This window comes from Meriones unguiculatus, chromosome X (genome assembly GCF_030254825.1).
Source record: "Meriones unguiculatus strain TT.TT164.6M chromosome X, Bangor_MerUng_6.1, whole genome shotgun sequence".
Taxonomy (NCBI): domain Eukaryota; kingdom Metazoa; phylum Chordata; class Mammalia; order Rodentia; family Muridae; genus Meriones; species Meriones unguiculatus.
Window position 1 is genome coordinate 29,052,333 of NC_083369.1, and position 25,148 is coordinate 29,077,480.

General features: G+C 42.4%; 1 long non-coding RNA gene across 1 annotated transcript; it reads left to right on the plus strand.

Annotated features, from left to right (window-relative positions):
* The first annotated feature begins 1,286 nt into the window (after nt 1-1,286).
* On the plus strand, nt 1,287-11,957 carry LOC132650088 (uncharacterized). Its single transcript, XR_009588449.1, has 3 exons — nt 1,287-1,404; nt 1,887-1,920; nt 11,875-11,957. It is a non-coding gene; the product is annotated as an uncharacterized LOC132650088 (long non-coding RNA).
* Nucleotides 11,958-25,148: the final 13,191 nt, after the last annotated feature.

The following is a 25,148-nucleotide window of genomic DNA, read 5'->3' on the forward strand; positions in this document are numbered from 1 at the left end:
CAGGCTTAGAACTCAGTCTATAAACCAAGCTGTCCTCGAACTAAGAGAATGGCCTGCCTCTGCCTTCTGATTCATTCATTTATTCTTTCTTTCTTTCATTTAATTGATTTATTAGGGTTTTTTTTTTTCTTCAGACAGGGTTTCTCTGTTTAGCCTTGTCTGTCCTGGAACCAGGCTGGCTTCAAACTCAGAGATCTACCTGCCCCTACCTCCTGAGTGCTGGTATTAAAGTTGTAAACCAACACCGGGAATATTGTTTTGTGAAACTAAGACTTGCTTTGTAGCCCAGGCTGGCCTTGAACTTGGGATCCTTCTGCTTTTACCTTCTGTGTATTGGGGTTTCAGGTCTGAACCACTATGCCGTACTTTCTCAGTTAATTAATATATATATATATATATATATATATATATATATATATATATATATACAAATGTACCATATATATATATATATATATATAGTACATTTGTTTATGTTTTGTGTTTGGACATGCAAGTGCCATGGTAGGTGTATAGAGATCAGAGATTACACAACTTGCAACAATTGGTTTTCTCCTTTTACTATGTAGGTCCCTGGGATCAAATTCGGATTGTTAGGTTTGCTGGCAAACACATCTTACTGATGAGCCATTTCAACTGTATTGATTTGGTTAGTCTTAAATATGAATTATAAAGAAACAAGGATCTTAGGCTCTAGAATTCCACACCCCTATACATCTCTATTAGTAGGCAGAAGCTCATAATTACATGAAGCACACAATACCTTATTAAGTATGGGTAATTTCTAAAAAGTCACTCTGATGAAATTCATGCCTACTGTTATATGACTTCCACTCCATTCTTGATAGCACATAGCTCCTATCAAGACATATATCTACACATATGTGCTCATATATGTATACATATATAGACAGCCAGACAGATAGAATTAAAAACAAAAAATGTTTTTCAAAGAGAAGTACATATAGTGGCTGAGATGTAGCTCAGTTGGTAGAGTATTTGCCTAGCCTGCATCAAACTTGGCTTAGACACCAACACGGCATAAATCAATGGCAGACACACTGCTGTGAATCCCAGCCCTCAAGTGGGAGAGTCAGGAGAATAAAAACTTCAAGGTCACCTTCCACTACATGGGGGTTTAAAGCCAGCCCAGAATCTAATCTAAGACACTATTCTTAGTTTTGAGGTAAGGTCTTGCTATTGAGACCAAACTGGACACACATGAGCACGTAAAGCTACTTCTGACCTTGCATTTTGGAAACTGGTTGTTGCCGGCATTTATTTGAGAACATTGATATTTAATTGCCTGTGTTGTTGGTAGGCCTCAGTTTAAAATCCTCCTTTTTTTTTCCAGTTATATTATTAACATGGATATAAGCAGCAGCAGTGAAGAGTTTGAGGACTGTAAGTAGAGCCTTCTTTTGATTGGAGGGTGCATATATTAAATGTCTTTGTAGAGATGACTGATATGAAATTTGGGACACTTGGATTCATCTGGTCCTATATTTGGCACCTTCTAGTGTTCTTTCTGGGTTGTTGAAATTTATTTCTCTGCTGTCAAGAGCAGAGGAATATATTCATTTTTTAAATGTTCTTTACCCCCTTTTGGTTCCTGGGTCTTTCATTTCCTCTCTATCTTTCATAGGAAACAGATTATTTTGGCTCTTACCTCTATCTCCCTTCCTTTCTTTGTCTTTCTCTTTGTTGCTGGACATTGAGTCCAAGGTATTCTAATCAAGTGCTCTACACCTGACCTATGTCACTAGTCTTGGGTAAATGTAAATTTTACTAGCTGTAATTTATAAGCTAGTTTTCAGGAGTAAAAGACATGAGCCACTAGATTTTATGATGTTTCCTAACGCTCTTTCTTTCTTTCTTTGATTTAGATAAGTCTCCAGTGCCAGAGCAGGAAGACTCCAGGTAAGCAGGAGAATTATTGGAACTTGACTTTTCTTTTTTTTTTTTTTCACCCATTGTCCTAGGCAAAAAATTTAAGAGTAAACATCACATTTTCTCAACAGCATCATGTTGGATGTCTGACTTTATTACCAGTTTAAAGTATCTGATTCTTGTCTTGGGCCATTGTTTAACTCTTCAGCTGTTGCTTCATTTTTATAGGTGTGTGTGTGTGTGTGTTCTTTTTTTAGGTGGAGTCTTACTGTATAGGTCTGGCCATCCTGGAATTCACTCTATAGACCAGGCCGGCCTCTAACTCATAGAGATCTGCCTGCTTCTGCCTCCTTAGTGCTGGGATTAAAAGATGTGTGTCACCATGATTGACTAGTTTTTGGCTTTTTTATGTAGTCCTGGCTGTCCTAGAACTCATTGTATAGATAAAGGCTGACTTTGAACTTGTGGCCTCTGCTCTTAACTTCTAGAATTCATACTCAACTAGTTTGTTTTTAAAAATGTCTTTGAACTGTCTAGTCTCAATCAGTGCTGCATCTTGCCTCCTGGTGATCTTATAAGCGTACTGTGATCATATTGATAACCAATACAAATAACTCATCACATAAATATCACCGTGCTTACCCTAGCGTTTAGAGCTTCCAGAGATCTGTAAGATGTGGTAAAAGTGATGATCAGGAAGAAATGGAGTGAGAACTAAAAGATAACCTTGTGCTAGAAATTAAGAGAAGCTTTTCCCTTTTCCCTTTTCCCTTTTCCCTTTTCCCTTTTCCCTTTTCCCTTTTCCCTTTTCCCTTTTCCCTCTTCCCGGGTACTAGGCACATATACATACAAGCTACTAGGCACATATACATACAAGCAGGCAAATGCTTCCCTTTTCCCTTTTCCCTTTTCCCTTTTCCCTTTTCCCTTTTCCCTTTTCCCTTTTCCCTTTTCCCTTTTCCCTTTTCCCTTTTCCCTTTTCCCTTTTCCCTTCCCTTCCCTTCCCTTCCCTTCTCTTTTTCTTCCCTTCCCTTCCCTTCTCTTTTTCTTCCCTTCCCTTCCCTTCTCTTTTTCTTCCCTTCCCTTCCCTTCCCTTCTCTTTTTCTTCCCTTCCCTTCCCTTCCCTTCTCTTTTTCTTCCCTTTTCTTTTCAGAGTCTCTTTGTAGCCCTGGCCGTCCCATAACTCACTACATACGCAAGGCTGGTCTCAAACTGAGTTCTCAGATTAAAGGCATGTGCCATCATGCCCAACAAGAATATTCTGTTTTAAAAAAATAGTTCTCTTTATGTGTAGAAGCATTTGCCTGCTTGTATGTATATGTGCCTAGTAGCTTGTATGTATATGTGCCTAGTACCCGGGATGCCTAGAAGAGGTGTTAGACCCCCTAGAACCAGTTAAAACCAGTTATAATCTGCTGTGTGGGTGGTGAGAATCAGACCAGGGTCTGCTGCAAGAGCAGCCAGTGTCGGGGCTGGAGAGATGGCTTGGTGATCTTACAGAAGACAAAAGTTGACTCCTAGCACCCACATGGTGGCTTACAACTGTCTGTAACTCCAGTCCCAAAGATCTTTTGTCCTCTTCTGGACTCCAAATACACTGTATGCACACAGTACATGCACATTCACACGGGCAAAATACCTATAAACATGAAGAAAATACAAATGAAAAATCATGACATATGTGGTGGTGTACACGGCCTTTTATCCCAGTGCTGGAGAGGCAGAGGCAGGCAGACCTCTCTGAGTTCAAGGCCAGCCTGGCCTATAGGGTGAGTTTTCAGAATAGCCAGAGATGTTACACAGAGAAACCCTGTCTCAAAGGAAAAATAAAATAAAAAAGGAAAATCTTCTTCAAAAAGAACAGCAAGTATTCTTACCTGCTGAGCCTTCTCTGCAGCCCATCGAAGACAATAATTTTGTTTGTAAGGCAGGTCCTCTCTAAGTAGCTTTAGGTGTCCTGGGCTGACTATGTTAACACTGGCCTTGAACTCACAGAGATCTGCCCGCCTCTGCTTCCTAGGTGTTGGAATTGAATGCATGTGCCATACACCCAGCCTAGAAAGGTTCTTTAAGGCTAGGGTAGTAAGTAGGAGAGCAAAGGTTCATCAAATTGGCAGCTTAAAAGACAACATGCATGGTAGAAGTTTTTTAAACTTGGTGTCTATAGTGGATGCAGAAAAAAATTTGTAACAAGTATTTGGAGTGTTTTCTTCCATAGTCAAAGTGTTTCCTGTCCAGAGATGGATCACTGGGTTGAGGTACTTGCCACACAAGTCTGATAACTTGAGTTTGATCCCCAGAACCCATGTAAAGGTGAAAGGAGTCACTTGACTTCACAAAGTTGTCCTATAGCTTACACATATGTGTTGTGGTGCATGCACAGCTACACACACAATACACCTCCCCCAACAATGATGATTTTAAAATGTACATCTTACAGGGGTGCATGCCTGTAAACCTAGACCTTGGAAGCCTGACGAAAAATTTCTGTGACTTCCAGTATATCTTGGGCTAAAGAGTAGCTGCTGGCGAGCTTCATGTCACGCTGACACAGCCTAGAATTGTTTTAGAATAGGGGGGTCTCTATTGAGAAAACACCTCCATAAGATCGAGCAGTATGCAAGCCTGTAGATTTTTTTTAATTAGTGATTGAAGTGAGGTCCCAGCCTATGGTGGGTGTGCTTATCCTGTAAGACCTGGGGTCTCACAGCTCAGGAGTTCAATCCTGCCCTTCCCAGAAATTCCCCCAGACCAAGACTCGTTGCAAAAGCAAGAGGTTTATTAACCATTGTACAACGGGGTCACCCTTGCTGGTCAGCAAAGAGTGGCAACGGGAGACAAAGGCCTTTAGGTTTTTAAAAGAAAAATTGTGGGAAATTTGAAGTTTTAGTTTTGGCAATTTAGGATTGGATGAGGAAGCTATAAAGTAAGATAATTGGTTAGTCTTAGGTGCTCAAGCTTGGCTAGTCCTGCCAAGTGTGGATGCAGCTGCACTTTAAGGTGGGGGTGGTTAGCTCATCCTTGAAGATTAGGGCTGCGGGCTCTTGGCCGGAGGTCAAAACCTACTCAGAAGAAGTCTAGGTTTGTTGCTAAGAAACGCTATCTCAAGGACAAGGGTCTGGTCCTTCTTTTGCTGAGTGAAGGTCATTGCTTGCTTGCCCTTTTTTTATATCTGTCCTCACAGATAGGGTCACATTCCTTCACTCTCTGGAAAGGTACTAAGAGGCTTTAGCTTAACCTGGACCTAAAACTCAAAACTATAGGCTTTAGAAGACATATAGGTTACAAAGTTAGTCTAACCCTTTCATTTCCCCCTTCTCCTTGTAACTGCTTCAATCATGAAGCAGCTGTAGAGTGAGAATTTTATTTTAAGAAAAAAAAATTTTTTTTTGACTCAACATTTCAGCCTGTAGAATGGGACAATGGGCCGATGATCCGTCTTCTATAATTTCTTTATGCTGATGATGGATCGTTGAAATCTCAGTTTAAAAGAGGCTGAAATGCTGGTCAAAAGTTGGGGAGAGTACATGGGTAAAGATTACTAAGAGCCAGTCAAAGGCTGGTCAATGAGGCAGTCCTTAACAGTCTCTGGTTAGTTGATCCAATTGAAGAGACAGGGAGCAGTCATGTCAGCTTCCAACAAGTCCAGATTTTAGTTTGCAGCCCAGAGTCAACCAGGTGAAAATCTGCTGAGACAAATTTAGACTAGAGACAGAAGTTAAGATTTGTCTGTTAAATGGAAAAAGTGAGGAATCCCAACACCAGGGAAAAACTCTTCTGGGATCCATTTGAGCTATGCCAGATCTAGGTCTTATGACCTTTTGATTATTATAACCTCATATAAATTTTTGGTACACAAAAGGAAACTCAGAAAAGTAACATATCAGCAAATCTAATACAGCAACATTTTGAGAGTAACAGATAAAAACTGTATCCAACAGAATTGGTACCAGTCAGCTGTTTGTTTTATATCTTTTATAAACAACTTAAGTGTGTCCATGTGGCAGCCTTTTTGGAGTTAACGGCATCTGAGCAGCGGAACTCAGCTTCTTGGCTATTTTTTAAAGTCCAGTCTCTCACAGACTGACCTTGGTGGTCTTACAGTGGACTGCTCTGACCCTGAGAAACTCCGTGCAACCATAGTAACCAGACAGCAGGCTCTGTGTAACCTTGAGTAAACCCTCCTATATTTTGGCTAAGTAAAATTGTCTGCGTGGGAAACTGCTTGTACTTTTTTTTTTTACTTAAGTGTTAACCTGACGTCCATTAAATTGACACTTTGATCAGTATGTAGACCAACATTTTTTAGATTTTTATAACCTGAACTCCTATATCCTCAGACCCTATATAAACCTTATATTTTTTTTATTTAACTATTAATATAAGACATTGGCAACTGATGTAAAGCCTGTGAGCAGGGCAAACCTGTTTTGTTTTGTTTTGTTTTATACAAAAGATATAGTACCCAGTAGTTTTAACTAACTAATGAACTGTCCAATGAGCTGATAGTGAACCTGTCTGCTCTTTAACTGCCAAGTTACTGTTAACTAAGCCTAGCCTTTCAGCCTAGCTGTCAATGTGATCAGAGACCTGAGAAGGATAAATTATGAGCTAAGTAAATGTACCAATCAAAATGACAGAGATGACTAGTTAGTCCATCACCTAGGCAGTGTCTCTGGCTCCTGTGGTCTCCTGGCTTTCTGAGCAGAGGCAGTCCAGCCATCAGGCATAGAGGATGAGAAACTGCTGCTGTGGAAAGAGGAACAGGAGAGATTGACCTCACCTTGCCTCTCACAATGAGAGACAATGGCTCTTCAGGTGTCCCCGGCTTTGTCCACAGTTTAGGCTGGGCCCTAGCAGTGGGCCAGTTGGGGCAGTATTGCCCAGTGGTTAGCATACCACAATCCAGAGTTGCAGTCATCTGTCATTGTCCAAATCTTCTCGGAGACCTTGGGGAGCTACTGTCAGGATTTTGGGACTTTCTGTCACAATAAACTTACATATGTTAAAATGTCATATTCATCAGATCTCTGATAAGCTTGAGGGCCAGCATATCTGAGTTACTCTTTGTTTTTATCATCTGTTTTAAACTGTGTCCTATAAAACAGAATGCTATTTAATCTAGTTCTAGCATATTTTTGAGATGCATGTTTTAGAACTATATATTTTAAGACAAATAGGCAAACCTTATAGTTACCCATCCTAGGCTTAACCTTAAAAAAAAAAAACCTATACAAAGACACTAGGTAGAGCTCAACATCTTAACCAACTGCAGTCGTTAGCATAGCTTTAAGTCTGCTCTTTCTGAACTAAAATTAAAGCAAACATTTTAATTAGATACAGTTTATAGAGGGGCTAGCAAATCTTGCTGATCCTATCACTTTGTATTAAAATTGAATAGTAAAAAGCTTTGCACTTAACACTAATCAGAGGACTGAACATAACTGAGAGACCTAAACAAAATGGTGGTAAACTCATGTCTCCACCCTCTTTATCTCTGAACCAGCATGGCGGCTGGCCAGGTGTAACTGAACTCAGCTGGAAGTCCGAAACAAATATGGCAGCAAAACTACAGCTTCATATGCTCTCTATCTCTGAACCATCATGGCAGCTAGCCATGTGTTAGCACAGGTTGTGACTGACAATACCAAAAATAGCCATTAGGTGCTGTTGATGATACAGCAAACACTGTGGAGCATCCATAATCCCCCACAACCAAAAGTTTTAACATAGTGATCAAATAAGTTTTAGAACCAACTGCATAACAGAACAATACAGAACACTTTTAAACTGTATGAATTATTTTAGCCATACCAAACCTATCAGCCAGAATTTTTTCCCCTTAAAAGAGCATAAAAAACATTTTGCAATGAAGAATCACCAGCCTTTTAAATGAATTATAACATATTTAAATACAGTTGTTTTTTTTTTTTTTAAATCATATTAACTCTCAGGCTTTATATAATACATCCACTAACCTTCTGCAACATCCTATATACCTTCAGATTCCTAGCTTTCTTTTTCTGGCTTAACCGACATTTTTGTTTTAGACAAGCTATTTTTTTTTAATATCTCTTGCTCACTCTCTCTTTTTTTTTTTAGACAACAGAAAAACTCCAATTAATTTTTTTTTCCCAAGGGTTGGGAAACTGTTTTAAGTTCGTTGTTGGACTGCCCAAGAGTTATTGCTTAAAAAATCTGATAAACTGTAAATGTTTTATCCTCTTAAACATCTAAACAATTTTTAAAACTCGTCTCTGCAATATCAAAGCAAAGTATCTTTTTTAGGAGTGAATTTACAAAGCATAACCATAATTTTAAAAGTGGAAACCAGATTTTAAGACCAAAATTTATCAGTGAAAACAACCCAATCTTCAGAACCAATATCAACTTAGAATAAGACTTTCTTCTTATCCTAAAAGGAAATCATTTTGACTCAGAGATTTTGTAACCTTTGTTCTTTTTCTGAGCCACACCATGTGGCAATTTACATTGTTGTTATTTAAACATATGCATTTATAGACCCTACAAACACATAGGCACATATACATGTTTAAAACAAGAATTTGAATTTAACCTTAAAACATACCCAATTATTTTTTTTTATCATATCTACCATTGAAGACCAGTTGAAAACAATTGTATAATGGCCATATATTTAAACAGACAGACTCAGCTGTAATTCTAAACATTACAGCAAGTGCAGTTTTTTTTTTTCTAAATTACTGTTTGATCTGTAAGTTGCAAGCCCCCTAGGTGGGAGGAGGGAAGAGAGGAGCAAGAGGGCGTGGTGAGCTCTTGCTGCTCACTTCTCTGCTAAGCTGGCATGAAGGCAAGGGGGAGGAGTTTTTCCTCACTCTCGGCAGCCAGAGCAGCTCCTATCATGGAGCAGCTACGGTGCCAATCCCCGCCTAGCCATGTCTAAGGACTTCCACCCAGCAAGCCCATGAGCCTTGCCTGCTCCCTTGGCTCCCTTGTGAGCTCTACTGTAGCTTACCTCCCCCGCAGGTCCTGAACCTGCTTCCTGGCTGGGCCTCTCCCCTCCCCCGTGCTCTTTGGCCGTCCATCGCAACAAGGGGCCACATCAAGCCCATGCCCTGCTGGGGGTGCATTGTTATTCCACAGACGCTCAAGTGCCTGAGCACTGCCTGCCCAAGCTCCAGCCCCAGCTCCACATGTCTCCCCAGCCACCCGAAAGCACTCCCTCCTTGGCTCCCTCGGGAGGGAGAGCACACTGCTTGGTGTCCTGCCATGCAGCCCTGTGCACTCCCGGGCCAAGTTCTAATTTTAATTATCCTCTGTCCAAATTTTTATCAGTCCAAGTCTACAAAGAAACAGACACAGAAAAATATATACATACATGAGAAACACAGGATTTAAATTGCTGGGGGAGCAGAAACTCTCTGCTCCTCCCTGTTCACAGAAAGGGGCAAGCTGAGTGTCCTACAGGATGTCCCATGGACTTGGCATTAAGGACATGTCTGTCTGCCTTAATGAAACCGTTCCAGGCAAGTGGCCTCAAACCACTCAGGGGACTTGAACCCCTTCTACAGATGCTCTCAAGCTAGACCATCTCCCTGTCAAAAGAGTCAGAGAGGCAACAACAACAGAAACACAAAGAATCAGGCAAGTAATCAAACAAGGACACCCTTGTGAGTGGTACCACAGTGCTCTGATAGAACGGCTGCCTGGTGGCGGTCGTTCTCTACGAAAATCAGACGGGAGGAGGACCGTCTCAGATCCAACCTCCCAAACGGAAAGTGGGCGTCCCCAGTTCCCAGTCAAGTGATATTCTGACACATCTGTCAATCGCAATGACTGATCAGATGACCAAAAATGTCCAGATAGGTGCCTAAACTGAAACAGATTGGTACCACAGAAATCTAATTGAGAGGCTGCCTCATGGCAGCCATCTCTGACAAGAAACAGATTGGTAAGACAGAAACAGACTAACCTGTTCCGAGCTCTACCTCTGAGTTCAGTCTGATGAGGGTTGGGGAAGGGGCACGCCCTTTCCCGGCCAAACGCACCAAAAATGTAAGACCTGGGGTCTCACAGCTCAGGAGTTCAATCGTGCCCTTCCCAGAAACTCCCCCAGACCAAGACTCGTTGCAAAAGCAAGAGGTTTATTAACCATTGTACAACGGGGTCACCCTTGCTGGTCAGCAAAGAGTGGCACCGGGAGACAAAGGCCTTTAGGTTTTTAAAAGAAAAATTGCGGGAAATTTGAAGTTTTAGTTTTGGCAATTTAGGATTGGATGAGGAAGCTATAAAGTAAGATAATTGGTTAGTCTTAGGTGCTCAAGCTTGGCCAGTCCTGCCAAGTGTGGATGCAGCTGCACTTTAAGGTGGGGGTGGTTAGCTCATCCTTAAAGATTAGGGCTGCGGGCTCTTGGCCGGAGGTCAAAACCTACTCAAAAGAAGTCTAGGTTCGTTGCTAAGAAACGCTATCTCAAGGACAAGGGTCTGGTCCTTCTTTTGCTGAGTGAAGGTCATTGCTTGCTTGTCCTTTTTTTATATCTGTCCTCACAGATAGGGTCACATTCCTTCACTTTCTGGAAAGGTACTAAGAGGCTTTAGCTTAACCTGGACCTAAAACTCAAAACTATAGGCTTTAAAAGACATATAGGTTACAAAGTTAGTCTAACCCTTTCAATCCCTGGGCTGGTAGTCCTGAGTTCTATAAGAAAGCAGCCTGAGCATGCCAGTGGGTAAGCAGGCTCTGCTTCAGCTCCTGCCTACAGCTTTTAGCCTTTTCCTATTCTACTTCTTTCAGTGATAAGCACTGATGAGGAAGTGTAAGCCAAATAAACTCCTTTCTCCTCAAGTTGCTTTTGGTCGTGATGTTTCTTCACAGTGATAGTAACCCTATATAAGACATAAAAGGTAACCAGGGTGGTTACCAATATGTCAGACCTGACTGTGCCACTTTGTGGAGGATTTTAAAATAACTTTGGAACTTTGGGGGCTAGAAAAATCTATTGAATGTTCAAAGCTTGGTGAGCTCTTCCCTGGGAACGTGGAAGGTTAGTGTTGAGAAAAATGCAGATGATGGAGGCCTGGTTTGTGAAGTTCCAGAGGGAAGATTCAAGTCACTTAAGGACTCTATTGGGACTGTTTCATGTCTTGAGTTAGGAATCTGTGGTTGTGGGTAGCTGGGGCTGAAGAACTGGCTGTGAATAACAAGATACTACCCTAACTAACTTAAATCCTTTTCTTTGCTGGGATAATTGAGGCTGGACAGCTGGAGCTGAGAAATTAGCAGTAACTAAGAAGAGACCAGCAGTACTTAGGTGAAATATTCTGGAAAGTGTTTACTCAGAATAGGCACACAGAAGTGGTGATCCAGAGACTGTTGTCTGGTTTGTAGCTTGTGCTGGCAGCAGAATCTGGTAGTCTCTAAGAGTCACCAATTGGTACTGTTTATTTAGTCATGAATATGTCATGAAGAACAGCTGAGGCTTGGCACTGTGAGGCAGAGCTGCATTTCTCTAAGAGAACCCAGGAGAGGCTATTGGTAGGAGTGCAGCCCAGTTGAAGCAAGAGACTCCAGCCATTTGGAGATGCCAGTGTCATGGAACAAGCACCAAGAACAGCATCAGTCATGGAGTGGAGCCATCCTGATCTTAGGAGACAAGCTGGGCATGCTACAGAGCTGGAGAAGATCATGACTGTATACCAGACATGAGACATTGAGTTACTTGCACAGTTGGAGTTTGGTTTTGCTTTGTTCACATTGTGACTTCTGTAAGATGCCTCCTTTTGTAAGAACAGTGGAAAGGTATATAGAAAGATAGAAAATGAGGAATAATTGAAAGATTGAACAAATCTGATGAAGGGGAACAGAGTTGGTGTAGGAAACACCCAAAATTTAACAAGTGATCATGCTTATTGTAGAAAGTAGGGGAAATGTCCTGAAGAGAAGAATACTGTGCTCATCTTTTCCTGGTTTGTTTTGTTTGGTTTTTCTATCTTACAACTTAGCTGTGTGGTGATTGACTCAGACTCTGACACTGGATCTCCCATTGAAGAACAGAGGGCTAAGATCTGTGAAATAAGCAACAAAGGCAAGTATCATTTCTACTTAGAGAAACACCTGAGCTGTGAAGCCTTGCCACATGTGGCTGTTTTAAGATCTGCCTCTGCAAACCTTAAGTTTGTGATGATTTTGTAGCCAGTGCCCCCTTTTCTTTCTCCATCATGTGCTGGGGTCCCTACACCATGGTTTCTTTCCTAACACAACTGCAACTTCCTGTTGCCTTAGATTTGGGTAGAGTTCTATCTGCCTAAAACTCTGCTCCTCCCTCTTCTTCTCTTTTCATCCTTTATGGACAAGAAAGAGGAGAGGGTAAGAAGCATGACTCTATCTTCTTTCCAGCTGGGTGGAGACTGGGGTTAGGAGAGGTTAACAGTGAAAACTGTTAAAGATGTACTATCTACTCCATACCTTATTGTATAAGGCAGCAAGCACCAAAAGTCCAGCTGGACCACAGTGACTAAATAAAGAACTTTTCTAAGCTAGAGAACTTTAACTTGATATACATGAAATACTGCTTTATTGAAGCAAGTGCCCTTATTTGCTATGGCCCACAAGACATCAGATTTGTGTTAAGGAACAACTGAGCAAGTACCTCATGCTGTTTAGACAGTAGGATTTCAAAGTGGGAATCATATTTTCGTAGCTAGTTTATCGGTCACTTCTCTCAGGAAAATACAGAATAGAGGGAACATTCTACAACTATGATTTCTAACTGTGATTCAGAATGTCCAAGCATTCAACTACTTCAGCTTAGTTTGTGTTCAATATCCTGCTGATGTCTGTATGTACAGAGTGGGTAGAAGGAGTGTATTTACAGATGTCTCTTCAATTTCAGATGATTCCCGTGATGAGGGCCAAATACTTGAGTATGAAAAAGAAGTGGTTCAAAGTATTGATTCTACTCCCAGTTCCGCTGATGATTGTGACCTGTGGGATCTTTGTGGAACTTCCAACCAACCATCAAGTGAGTCTAACCCAGAGCCAGAGCCAGAGCCAGAGCCGGAGCCGGAGCCGGAGCCAGAGCCGGAACTGCAACCTCAGCCAGACACCGAGCCCCAGGCTGAGCCCAAGCCACAACCTGATCCCAAGGCGCAGCCAGAGCCAGGGCCAGAGCCAGAGCAGGAGCCAGAGGGAGAGCTGCACCCAGAGAAGGAGCCCAAGCCACAGCCTGAGCCCAAGCCCCAGCTAGAGCCTGAGCCAGAGCAGGTGCCTGAGTGTCAATCTGAGCAAAATATCACCAACAAGGAGGCTGAGGAGAGGCGGGCTGCATATCTGCTGGCCAAACAAAGGAAAAAGAGAAAAAACAGATTTATCTGTATGTCACAGGGTAAGCCACGTAGGAAACGTCGTAGGGTTGGGCCTGGGCCTCAGCCTGAGCCACAGCCCCACCCAGAGCAAGAGCCTAAGCCCCAGCCTGAGCCTGAGCCCAAGGAGGAAGCAGAGGCCAAGGCCCAGCCACAGCCAGAGCCTGCACAAGAGCAGGAGCCTGAGTCTGCATCTGAGCAAAATATTACCAACAAAAAGGCCAAGGAGAGTCGGGCTGCGTATCTGCTGGCCCAACGAAGGAGAAAGAGAAAAAATAGATTTATATGTATGTCACAGGGTAAGCCACGTAAGAAACGCCGTAGCCTAGTCTCACAGAATGAGCCCAGCCTGCCAAGTGCATCTGCAAAGCCTAGGTCTCCTGATGTGCCCATGTCACCAGGCCAACCTGTTGATGCTGCTGAAAACACCACATTAAGTAAGGAGAGAGGCAAAGGGGCACGACCACGCAAGTGAAAAGTGTCTGGAAGTGGACGTGGGGGCTCCCATGTCCATTTTCCTCATGCCTCAATATGCATTTACAGTTCAGTTCCCCTGGGGTGCTTTTTTCCTGAATTCCCTATCCTGATGGTATTCTGGGTCATTGCCCATCCCCTCTGGATAATTGTCAATCCCTCTATGTAGCCAGGAATTAGAGTGGCTCTTCCCTCCTACATGTTGTAACATGTTGCTAAATGTGTCCCCTCGTAAGAGGGCTGTTCATGATTTATTCTCTGAGGGTCTAGCCTCATGAGTGGCATGTAACAAGTTTAATTTTAATAAATAAATAAATGATATTCTTGGTGCCTAAGTCTCTGGCTAGAGTTATTGGCACTGTAGGTTATGGAAGAAGGCAAAAGTCAAGGTGTAAATTGGAAATTGGATGAAGGAGCTGCTGGGGACATGTGCTAATACCATACCAATCCTTAGACTATACTAGTCTTCGTTGCTCATGCAACTGAGCCTCCAAGGACCCTCGTGGTAGTTCTCTCTACCTGTGACACTGTTTATTCAGATCACTCTGCTGGTGGTTGGTGGCCCTAAATAGAGTCACTCAGAAAGTAGCAGTATGTAGCCTGCCCACACAGTCTTGATTGGTGCTGCCCTGTGCTAGCCTTCGAGAGCTCTTCTTGAGCTTCCGTTTCTCTCAGTTGCTCCATGAATCAATTTCCATTTTACAAATCAACTACTAACCTTTCAGCTTATAGTGGACAAAAGCTTGAGGGCCTTCCCAGAAGAAAGCCATTGTACCAAAATTTGAAAAATGCAAGACTGGGTATATGCTGCTCATTTGCATGTTACTTGATTGCACATTTTTTGCATGTTCATCAGTCCAGTGGATACTGGAGACTCCAAGGGAGTGAAGGAGTCTGGTTGGACGAAAGTTTCTGACCCTAAGGAGGTATGCACATAATGAGGTCACCTGCTTGTTCCTCTTTTTTCTGTCCTAGCCATCCAGCTAAAGGACCAGGCCTGTGTGCTCTACTCAAATCCTAGCAGTTAACTGGCAGAGTGCTTCCTTCAACCTCACAGCAGCTCTGACCTCTGAAGTTTTCTTTGTCCTTAAACTCAGGTCAAAGCTTGATATGTGGCCCAGGCACTTTTTACCTGGACTCAGCTGTTGGCCATCAGTTTACACTGAAGCAAACCAACAGAGTTGAATGTGATGGCACATTAATCCCAGGACTCAGCAGGCAGAGGCAGGGCAATTAGGAGTTCAAGGCTACCTTTGACAAATCAAGTGTAAAGCCAATTTCATATGCATTGTACTCTTACCTCAGGAATAATCTAGCAGGACAATTACAGAGGAGAAGGTAGAACTAGGTGTTCTGATCTGGGATGGGAGGGAGGGTAGTTAAAAATGTCTTCAGGGTTTTTCTAATGCTTTGCATGATCACATTTCCCCTTCCTACTGTATATATTTTTGTGCTTTGTTTAGAAGGATTGTGTTTACAACCTATTGGCCTTGGACTTGTTCCCAAGCACTCTGCCCCTGAGCCACTTCCTTGCTATCCTATGAATTTTCAAAGCATCACTGACTCAGGAAAAAAAAGCATTAGAGTGAGGTAGATTGCTTGTAGTTTAATTATTATTCTCATAAATCTATAGGGAGCGGTCAGAAACAAGTATTGCTTAAGCCAAAGGCATGCTAATACTTAAGCTAGAAGTCCCATTTAGGTTTTAAAATTTCACTTTCCCCTTGCAATATGGATTTTAATTTTATTACAGGTTTTACTTCCATTCAGGAGTAATGACCTCTTACAAGAGAAAGAATACACTTGAAGAAGCATATTTGTGTGCGTGTGGGAGTATTTTGATTTTTTGGTGTCTTTTTTGTGTTTGTTTTGTGTTGCTGGGGCTGGAACTGAGGCCTCATGCATACCATACAAGTATTTAACCACTGAATTTCTTCAGTGTTGTGATACTTTTAAGCCTGTATTTTGGGAGAAAAAACAAAAAATGATGTTCAGGGAAGGGAAAAAGAGTGGTGTGTCAGGTATGGGGCAGGGGAGATCAGCTTTGGTCTGAAAGAGGCTCTGTGTCCCTGTGCTGTTTACCTGGCTGATATGATTGAGTCAGCTCATCATGTATCAGCAAGGGATCATCTCTGGAGTCTTCATATTTAAGCTGTTTGCCTATAGGGATGCTTTTCTTGGTAATATCCAGGTTGCTTTGCTAGATAGAGACAGACAGAAGAAAGGAGGCACTGCCTCTCAGTGTTTTTCTCACGACCCTTCATCTGAAGGTGACCAGCCAGTTTGAACTTTTACCTCTGTCTTGTACTTCATAGCTCTGGGAGCCTCCTATGGTGCTTCATATGGTTCCTGTGTAGGCTGCTTTCTGGTCATAGTGTTGAATATATCCAATCTGGGGGTCTTCTTAGTTCTCTTGCTGTGGGGTACACAAGCTCTGAGGCAAAGTTTTCTAAGCCTTAAGGCTAGCTTTGTCTGAGTATACACTGAGATCCCATTCTCTGCTGAATCTGGCAGATGGCACAAGCTTTCATCTGCTGCCTCTGCTGATATGTATCTGCTTTCAATACTAGTGGATTGAAGGCAGAAATGTTTGATGTCACTTGAATTGGGCTTTGGCTCTTGAGAGTGTGTTTGGGGCTTCTAGAAGTATAGTGCAGCTACCCACAGACACTTGCTGAGAAAGCTACTCCTCTACTAGGGAAGGTCATTTTCTACTGAAGAAGGTTATTCTTTTCAACCAAGTGCAGGATTAGAAAGGATTAAAAACTGTCTAGCCATTCTTGCTTTAGCTTACTTTTGTTTTGTTTTGTTTTGTATTGTTTTGTTTTGTTTTGAGACCTGTCTGTCTAGCCCTAACTGTCCTGGACCTGCTTTGTATACCAGGCTGACCTCCAACTTAAAGAAATCCATCTGCCTCTGCCTCCTGATTGGTGGAATTAAGGTGTGTGCCATAGCACCCAGCAACTTCCTTTGTTTTACATATTACTTTGCTTTCTCCCCACTCCAAGTTCTTTACACAGGTTTTTATTCCACAGTTCAGTAGTTAATAAATGCTCTGGCAAATTTTCCATCTCAGGAGCCTGTGAAGTCAGCAACTCCCCATGTTGTCATTTCTTTGATTATCTCTGTGCACTCGTTTCTCTGACCCAGCTGCTCTAGCCATGATTTTTAAAAAGCCTCCAGCTATGGTGACACATCGGATAAATTGCAGCAACAGGAAGATAAGGCACAATGATTGTCATGAGTTTAGGGCCAGCCATGCCTATGTGGCAAGACCTAGCTCATAAAAAACCTGCTTACACTGAAATCAATAGTGACTGAGCATTAACCCTTTGTATGGTCAGCATTATTCTTTGTTTTGATTGAGATACTCCTTGACATATGTTGCAGAGATGATGGTTTAATGAAAAGACTGAGAGATTTGGGTCTGAAGGCCTATCTGATCTTTGGGCCAGATACCTCTGAGCTTCAGTGTCCTCATTTTCAAGATGAGGTTCTTTGCAAATGATAAAATACCATTGGTGGTTCTCAGTAAAGTTAGAGATGGGGTCACTCTGTGTCTTGGGAAAGAGTTGATGCTGAATACAAAAATGGGAAATCGCAGTTCACTCCAGATATTGTTTGAGTTGCCCACTTTGGGCACAGGAGAAGTGCTAGCTAAAAGCAGTGATTTAGAACCACATTGATTCAGGCCTTTAATACCAGCCCTACTGGGAATGTAAAATTCTGAAGGAAACAAAATTCCTCTGGAGGTGAGTGAGTAGTTGGATTTGAATATAAAGAACCTGGTAGTAAAGAACAAAATTAGTGCTTTTGTATAAATGGGAGAAGAGGGATATGATTAGAGAGGTGACCCTGACTTGCAAAGGAGATGCCAGATGGAAGAGCCCATAGTGAGGAGGTAGCAGTCCACATTCCAGTTGAATACAGGGTAAGGGAGAAATGAACTTCAAAAGCCAGTTGTGATAAAATTTTAAATATGGAGCCTGTTATGCTAAATATAGCTTCATAAATCTGTTCAAAATTTGCATTGAGTGACTGCAAAATCAGAAATACAGTGGCCTGAACTTAGCACCCTGTCCTTCTGATAAAACAAACAAACAAACAAACAAAAAAACTTTTTTTACTCTAATCTGGCAGCCTATGTCACAGCTTTGAACTGTCATTTAGGGATGGACAGACCTTCTGTGTGTTGCTTAGAAGACATTATTATTGGATGTCTTGCCATGCCAATGAATCCAACATAACAGATTAGTTTTTAGGCCCATCTGATCACTTTTCTTTTCAAAAGCCAGCATCTCCATTCTCTCAGTATCTAAATGTCAATATGTCCTCTCTAGACAGTCATGAACCTGTCCTCCACCTTCACACTCATCCCCGCCCTCTTCTCCACACTGCACTCAATTTATTGTGAGCTTTCCTGCTTAGAACCTGGTTGTCCAGGACATTGTAATCTGCTCCTTCTTCACATCTCTTATCTAACCTCTCACTACTACATTGCTAGCCCAGGCTTCAACCACTCTTTTCCCTCTGGGTCTCAAACCATTCTTTTGCTTCTGGGTCTCTAGATCCAATCATAACTCACATTTTTCTACTACTTTCAAGTGCCCCCACCATATTAGGAAACAGAGCCTCACATATGCTCTATAAGTGCTTTGCCATTGAATATTAGCTACAACACTCATTAATTCTTAGAAATCAAGGCTTTTTGTCTTGTTTCTGATCTGAAATCTTAATATGTTGTCCAGGCTCATCTTGAACCCCTGGACTCAAGCAGAGCTCTCATCTAAGCTCCCTGAGTAGCAGGAACTATATTTAAGTGTCTGCCACCAACCCAGCTTTGAATGACCTTCCTTTGGTAGGGAGGGCTATGCTACAGATTGACATAGGGGGCTTTCAATCTGTAGAGCAGGCTGGTCTCATACTCACTATTTAGCTCAAGGTGACCTTGAATTCTATAGTCATCCTGCCTCAGCCATTCAGTGCTGGAATTATATAAACTGCTGAGATTTTGTTGTTGGTTTTAACTTAAAAATATTTTTTTTCATATAATACATTTTGATCATTTTCTTTCCCCTCTCCCAGACCCACCCTAATGACCAACGTTATGTGTGCTTGCTTGTGTACCCACTCTCAAAAAAAAGAAAGTAGGAAAACAAAAAACTAAATCAAAACAGAAAAAGACCTCAAAAAAGCAGAAAGACAAAAACACTAAAGCAAACAAAACAATGTTATTGTTGTTTTGAGATAAGAGCTCACTATGAAAGGATCTCACAGACTGATTTCTATCTCAGGGCCATCCTCCTGGTTCAGCCTCTCAAGGACTGCAATTATAGGTTAAATGGACTTTCTAATTCTAAGCTCAGTCAGTTGTTAAGAGTGCAGCTAAGCCAGGCAGTGGTAGGACATGCCTTTAATCCCAGCACTGTGGAGGCAGTGGCAGGCAGATCACTGTGAATTCAAGGCCAGCCTGCTCTAGAGAGAGTTCCAGGACAGCCCGGTCTACACAGGGAAACCCTGTCTTTAAAAAAAAAATATCCATCTCAGGGTGGGTGAAATGGCTTAGTCCTACCAAATGACCTAGTCTGAATTCGATCCCTGGGACCTGCATGGTAAGCAGAAAGAAAATACTGGACTCCACACGTATGCTATGTCATGTGCATATATGCACACATACATAATAAACAAACAAACAAACAAATAAATAAATTTAATTAGGCTGCTTTTCATAATAGATCCCAGTTCAGATCTTTATTTTACCCCAAGCTTCTGCTGACCAAATCTCTTGGCTACAGATACCCCCTGAGCCCACTTTTGTCCATAGAAGGAAGAAACCAAGCCTTGCCCAGGTGAATTTCTAGCAATGCCCACAAAAAGATGAATATGCTGGAGCTGTTCCCCCAGAAGCTGACCTCTTAAGGTGCAGCTAAAACCCAAACCAGCTTGTCATGGGTGGAAGTTTAGCTCTCAGAATCCTGGTAAGGCAACCCTTATGGCTGCCTGCATATGCTTCTGTGAGAATATGCTGTGTTTGGTGGGGGTAAAAGTCAAGGGGTTGCCAGGCAGTAGAACAGAAGAAAACCCATTGTAGTGCTCACAGTTCCTTTTATTCCTCTTTCAAGATCAGTTCGGGACACTGTGATCCCTGAGCCATGCAGCCTCTTGGCTGCTTGATGGCATCCAGGGTTCTCATGGTGACTTTTGACTGTATTATGCTCAAAAATGCAATTCAGTACAACTGGTGCTGCCTACTGTCACCCATTTCCATAACTATATAATTACCTACAGGATCTATTATGAATGTGTTCTGTGCAAATACAGGTAAGAGCTTTCTCAGACTTTGTCCAATTACTTTGTCATTCTAGTCCTCAGTACCTGTTTGGTTTTGTTTATTTGTTTTTCTGGTGTGGGGAATGGAACTGAGGGCTTCATGTGTGCCAGGCAAACACTGCATTGCACCCTGCCTGAGCAATATCACCAGCCTTCCTTTTGCTGATTTTTATCTTTGAAAGAGGGTGCCAGCAAAATTTTCCATTCTAGTGTTAAGCTAGCTGTATAGCTCAGGCAGGCCTTGAACTTGTGACCTTCTTGCTTCAGCCTCCCAAATGGCAGGACCAAGTAGCCACTGTAAGCTTATGGACTGTCTGACTTGAGGACTAAATTACACTGTTTCTGTGTCCTCTTTCTTTATTATTCCTCCCACCCTGTCCCCTAATTTGAGCAGGCTTGGCCCTGCTGCTCCCTGGGGATCCTCAGAACCCAAGGAAATTGTTTTGGGCACAAGGCTAAGGAGCTGGAGCTCATGTTGAGGTATCATGATTGATTTTCTTTTATGGTGTTGTGTCTCCTTCCTTATCAGGGTCGGCTGCTATAGCAGACTGTTGAATACTGAATGCTTCTGTGCCAGGTGCAAACAGCGTCTGCTGTTGCTGCCATTATTTCTGAAGGATGGATCCCCCACAGTGTCCCATGTGAGACCATTTGCCAAATATGTGCAGAAAAGTTATAGAGCAGCGCCTTATGGGACAGTAGGTATCAGACATGGGGATGTGATTAAAATACTCAGCAAGGATTATTTTGCCAGTAAACAAAAGCAAAATCCTTGAGGGTGCCCTGGAGTGTATTTATGTGAGCTGACTCCCTTACTGACAAGAAGTTTTAGAAAATTCTATTTCTGTCAAGCTTTAAATACTGAGTTTTTCTGTGTTTTCTTACTTGTTATTAATGGTGAGTGTTCTTAACAAAGACCTCTTTTGCTAACCATACAACCCTTGACAATACTTGAAGCGCCTTGGATCCACCTTGGGTCTTCACTTTGACTATATAGTTTTAACATGTAGAATAAAGCACGGAAGAACATGCTATTTCCTGGGAGGGGGAGTGGTGAGAATTTGAGAATAGTATCATAAAAGCATACGTTGTACAGGCAGAATGCCTCATGGCTAAGCTACTGTCAGCCTATCACACTGTCCTTGCTTGAAGAGCCAACTTGGTTCATGAATTTCAACTTCATAGCTCTGAGTGAAGCCTCTGTGTAATTATTCAGAAAATAAGTATTTTCATCTCACTTTACATTTCTCTTATTCAAGTACTCCAGAAGACTCCCTGTCTGTGGGAGCTGTTGAGGGTGTGGATTGGACCCCAAATTGTATTTGTATATTTCTGTGGGAACCATAGAAAATGACCACTGGTTTAGTGGCTTAGAGCAGCATGAGTGTATTATCTTAGAGTACTGGAGGTCATGACTCCAGAATGAGTGACTTAGGTTACAGTAACGGTGCTGACGGGACCTTCCTTTCTGGAGAATCCATTTCTTTGTCTTTTCCAGTTCCTAGAGGCCTCTCACAGCCCCTGTTTCATGGCTTCTTAAAAGACAAAACACCTTTTCCCCTTTACTTTTATAGATACGTGTATGACACTGGGTTCACTTAGAGACAGTGGCTTCTTTGTCTTCTTCATCATCTTCTTCCTTTTCCTCCTCCTCCTCTTCCTTCTTCTGTGTGTGTATATGTATTTGTCAGGGCACATGTGTTCCCATGCATGTGGAAGCCAGTGGTAAACCTTGGGTTTTATTCCAGCAGCTGTCCACTTTGTTTTTTGAGACAGAGTTTCTCATGTGGCTGTAGGGTTTTCCAATTAGGCTAGGCTGGCTAACCACTAAGTTACTGCATTCTTCCTGTTGACACCTCCCCAGGACTGGAGTTCAAGTGCACGCTACCATGCTCAGCTTTTTATGTGGTTGCTAGGACCAAATTCAGGTCATTGTGCTTACATGGTAAGTACTTTACAAATTGAGCGCCTTCTTCAGCCCATAATTATCATTATTATTTTCATTATTAGTATTTTTGATAGGTCTTATATAGCCCAGGAAGACTTTGAATTCTTTAACATTTTTTAATTACATTTATTTTAGGGGAGTGTGTGTGATTATGCCACAGCATACATGTAGAGGTCAGAGGACAACCTTCCAGTGTCAGTTCTCTTCTGCCCCGTGTGTCTTGGGGATTGAAGTTGGGATTGAACTTGTCAGGCTTGGTGACAAGCACCCTTAACTGCTGTGCCATCTGGCTTGGTCCTCTCCTTGAACACTTAATGTAGCCAAGGAAGGTCATGAACTCTTGATCCTCCTGTCTCCACCTTCCAAATCCTGGGGAAGATAGTCATGCACCACTATGACCTGCCAAGATCTTATTTTAAAATCAGTTGGTTCACAGATTACCAATCTCATTTTCCTTCTGCCATGTTTGCAGGCTTGTTTTTGTTCTTGTTGCTTTGACAAAGGGTCTTACTGTGTAGCCCTGATTGGAACTTGCTACTTAGATGAGGCTAGCTTTAGACTCACAGAAATCCTCCTGCCTCTGCCTCCAAGAGCTGAGTTGTGTGCCACCTGCTCCTTTTTTTTGCTTGTTTGAGATAGGACTTTACTTTTTTAGCCCCAGGATAGTCTCAAATCTGTGAAGTCATCCAGGCTTGTCTCAAATTGTTGATCTTCCTGCTTTATCCTTCCTCCCAAGTACTCAGATTATAGGCATGTACCATGCTTGGGTGCTGAGCCTTCTGCCCAAGTCCAACAGTTCTTGAGGGGAAAGTGAGGATTGAAAGAATATTAAAAAAAAAAAAAAGCAAAAGAGCACATGGGATCAGTTCCAGAGGGCTGCCAGTAGAAACTGTCACACCTGTTTATTCCACAATCCCTTTTTATAGTCTGAGCAAAGTAACTCATTACAATGAAGGAGTTCAACAAGAAGTCAAACTTGTTTACCTCAACCACTTTTTGGATGATCCTCACACAAACAAAAAGATGTGAACTTAGCAAAACATCCTGCCTATCCCTGTCTCCAAGTAAAGGCCAGGAAGAAAACATGCTTTTCACTTAGAACTCAATAACAAAGAAGCCTGACAAACAAGCAGCTTTCCACACTTGACTATTCCTCTTTGGCATGAAAGGTGACCTGATCATAAGCTCTGGGAATTGGAACATGAATGTCTTGAGGGGCCTGCTACAAATAATGCTTATATTTATCTTCACTACTGATATTTTTATAATCAGGGTATATAATTTTGACATTTTTCCTCTTGCTTCTCACTTTGTATATGGATAGATTATTCATTGGAATACTGGGGCTACTATATATATACATATGGCAGGGCAGACTATTCGAGCTAACATCTTTCATTCCTTCTCTCCCAAGCTCCAGCATCTCTGCAGCCTCATGTAAGTCCCAGCCTGTCAGAGTGGGTCATGGCACACTCTGTGTGAGTTCACTGGGAGAAACTGACAGTTCAGTGGGTAGCCCTGTCACCTGCCCTCTGGAAAGCAATGGTTATTTTTTTTCCACTCAGCTTTAGATGTGGAGAACGCTCCTTGCTGCCCAGTTCTTTCTTGGTGGTAATGTGCCAACAACTGTTAACGAATCATAAGCCTTATTGCTATGTGCATGATGTGTGTGTGTGCACATGCATGGGTATACTGTGTACATGTTTACATGTATATGAAGGCCATAGGAGTGTATTGGGTATTCTCTGTTACTGTCCACCTATTTTGTTGAGACAGGGTCTCTTACTGAACCTGGAGCTTACCTCCTCCCCAACACCCAGGCTGATAGCCAGCCAACCCATCCCACAGTTCTGCAGTTACATGCACACATGGCCACACACAGGTTTACACAATTGCTGGGGATCTGAACGTGGGTCTTTACGTTTGCCAGCAAGCATTTTTACAAACTGAACCTGGGGTCTCACAGCTCAGGAGTTCAATCGTGCCCTTCCTAGAAACTCCCCCAGACCAAGACTCGTTGCAAAAGCAAGAGGCTTATTAACCATTGTACAACGGGGTCACCCCTGCTGGTCAGCAAATAGTGACACCAGGAGACAAAGGCCTTTAGGTTTTTAAAAGAAAAATTGCGGGAGATTTGAAGTTGCAGTTTTGGCAATTTAGGATTGAATGAGGAAGCTATAAAGTAAGATAATTGGTTAGTCTTAGGTGCTCAAGCTTGGCCAGTTCTGCCAAGTGTGGATGCAGCTGCAATTGAAGGTGGGGGTGGTTAGCTCATCCTTGAAGATTAGGGCTGTGGGCTCTTGGCTGGAGGTCAAAAGCTACTTAGAAGAAGTCTAGGTTTGTTGCTAAGAAACGCTATCTCAAGGATCTCAAGGACAAGGGTCTGGTCTTTCTTTTGCTGAGTGAAGGTCATTGCTTGCTTGCCCTTTTTTTATATCTGTCCTCACAGATAGGGTCACATTCTTTCACTCTCTGGAAAGGTACTAAGAGGCTTTAGCTTAACCTGGACCTAAAACTCAAAACTATAGGCTTTAGAGGACATATAGGTTACAAAGTTAGCCTAACCCTTTCAGCTCCCCTGCTCCACCTTTTTTTCCAAACCCATTTTTCCCAGTAAAAGCCTGTACTACCAAATAACCAATACAGTCTTCTCTGCCTGGCCTTCGATCAAGTTCACTGCATTATCCCAGCCTACCCTACAGCTTCATCTTCAGTCCTTCCCTCCACCCAAGCCCTTAACTCCAGCCAGCTGAGATTATTTTTTTTTCTTGAGACAAGGTCTTTCACTGTAGCCCTGGCTGGCCTAGAACTCAGTCTGTAGACCCAGCTGGCCTTGAACTCACAGAGATCTGCCTGACTGTGCCTCCCAAATACTTGTATGTACCACCACATCTGGCCCAGCTGAGACCCCTTGTAATCTCCGGAAAGCATTTCTGTTTTCAGCCTCTCCACCGCTAGTACTGCCCTCCCTTCTGCTCGGAAATCAACAACACGTTCTCTTCCTTCTCTTAACCCTGGACATGTCACTCACCTCAGATAGTTCCTGCCTTCATGCCCAGTGCTGGACTAAGCATGTGCTGCCTTTTTGCTCTGCACCATGGACTGCTTATTATTTGTTAATTTTTTCCATACCTTCCCTGCTGGCCTGAGCAGTTGGGATTCA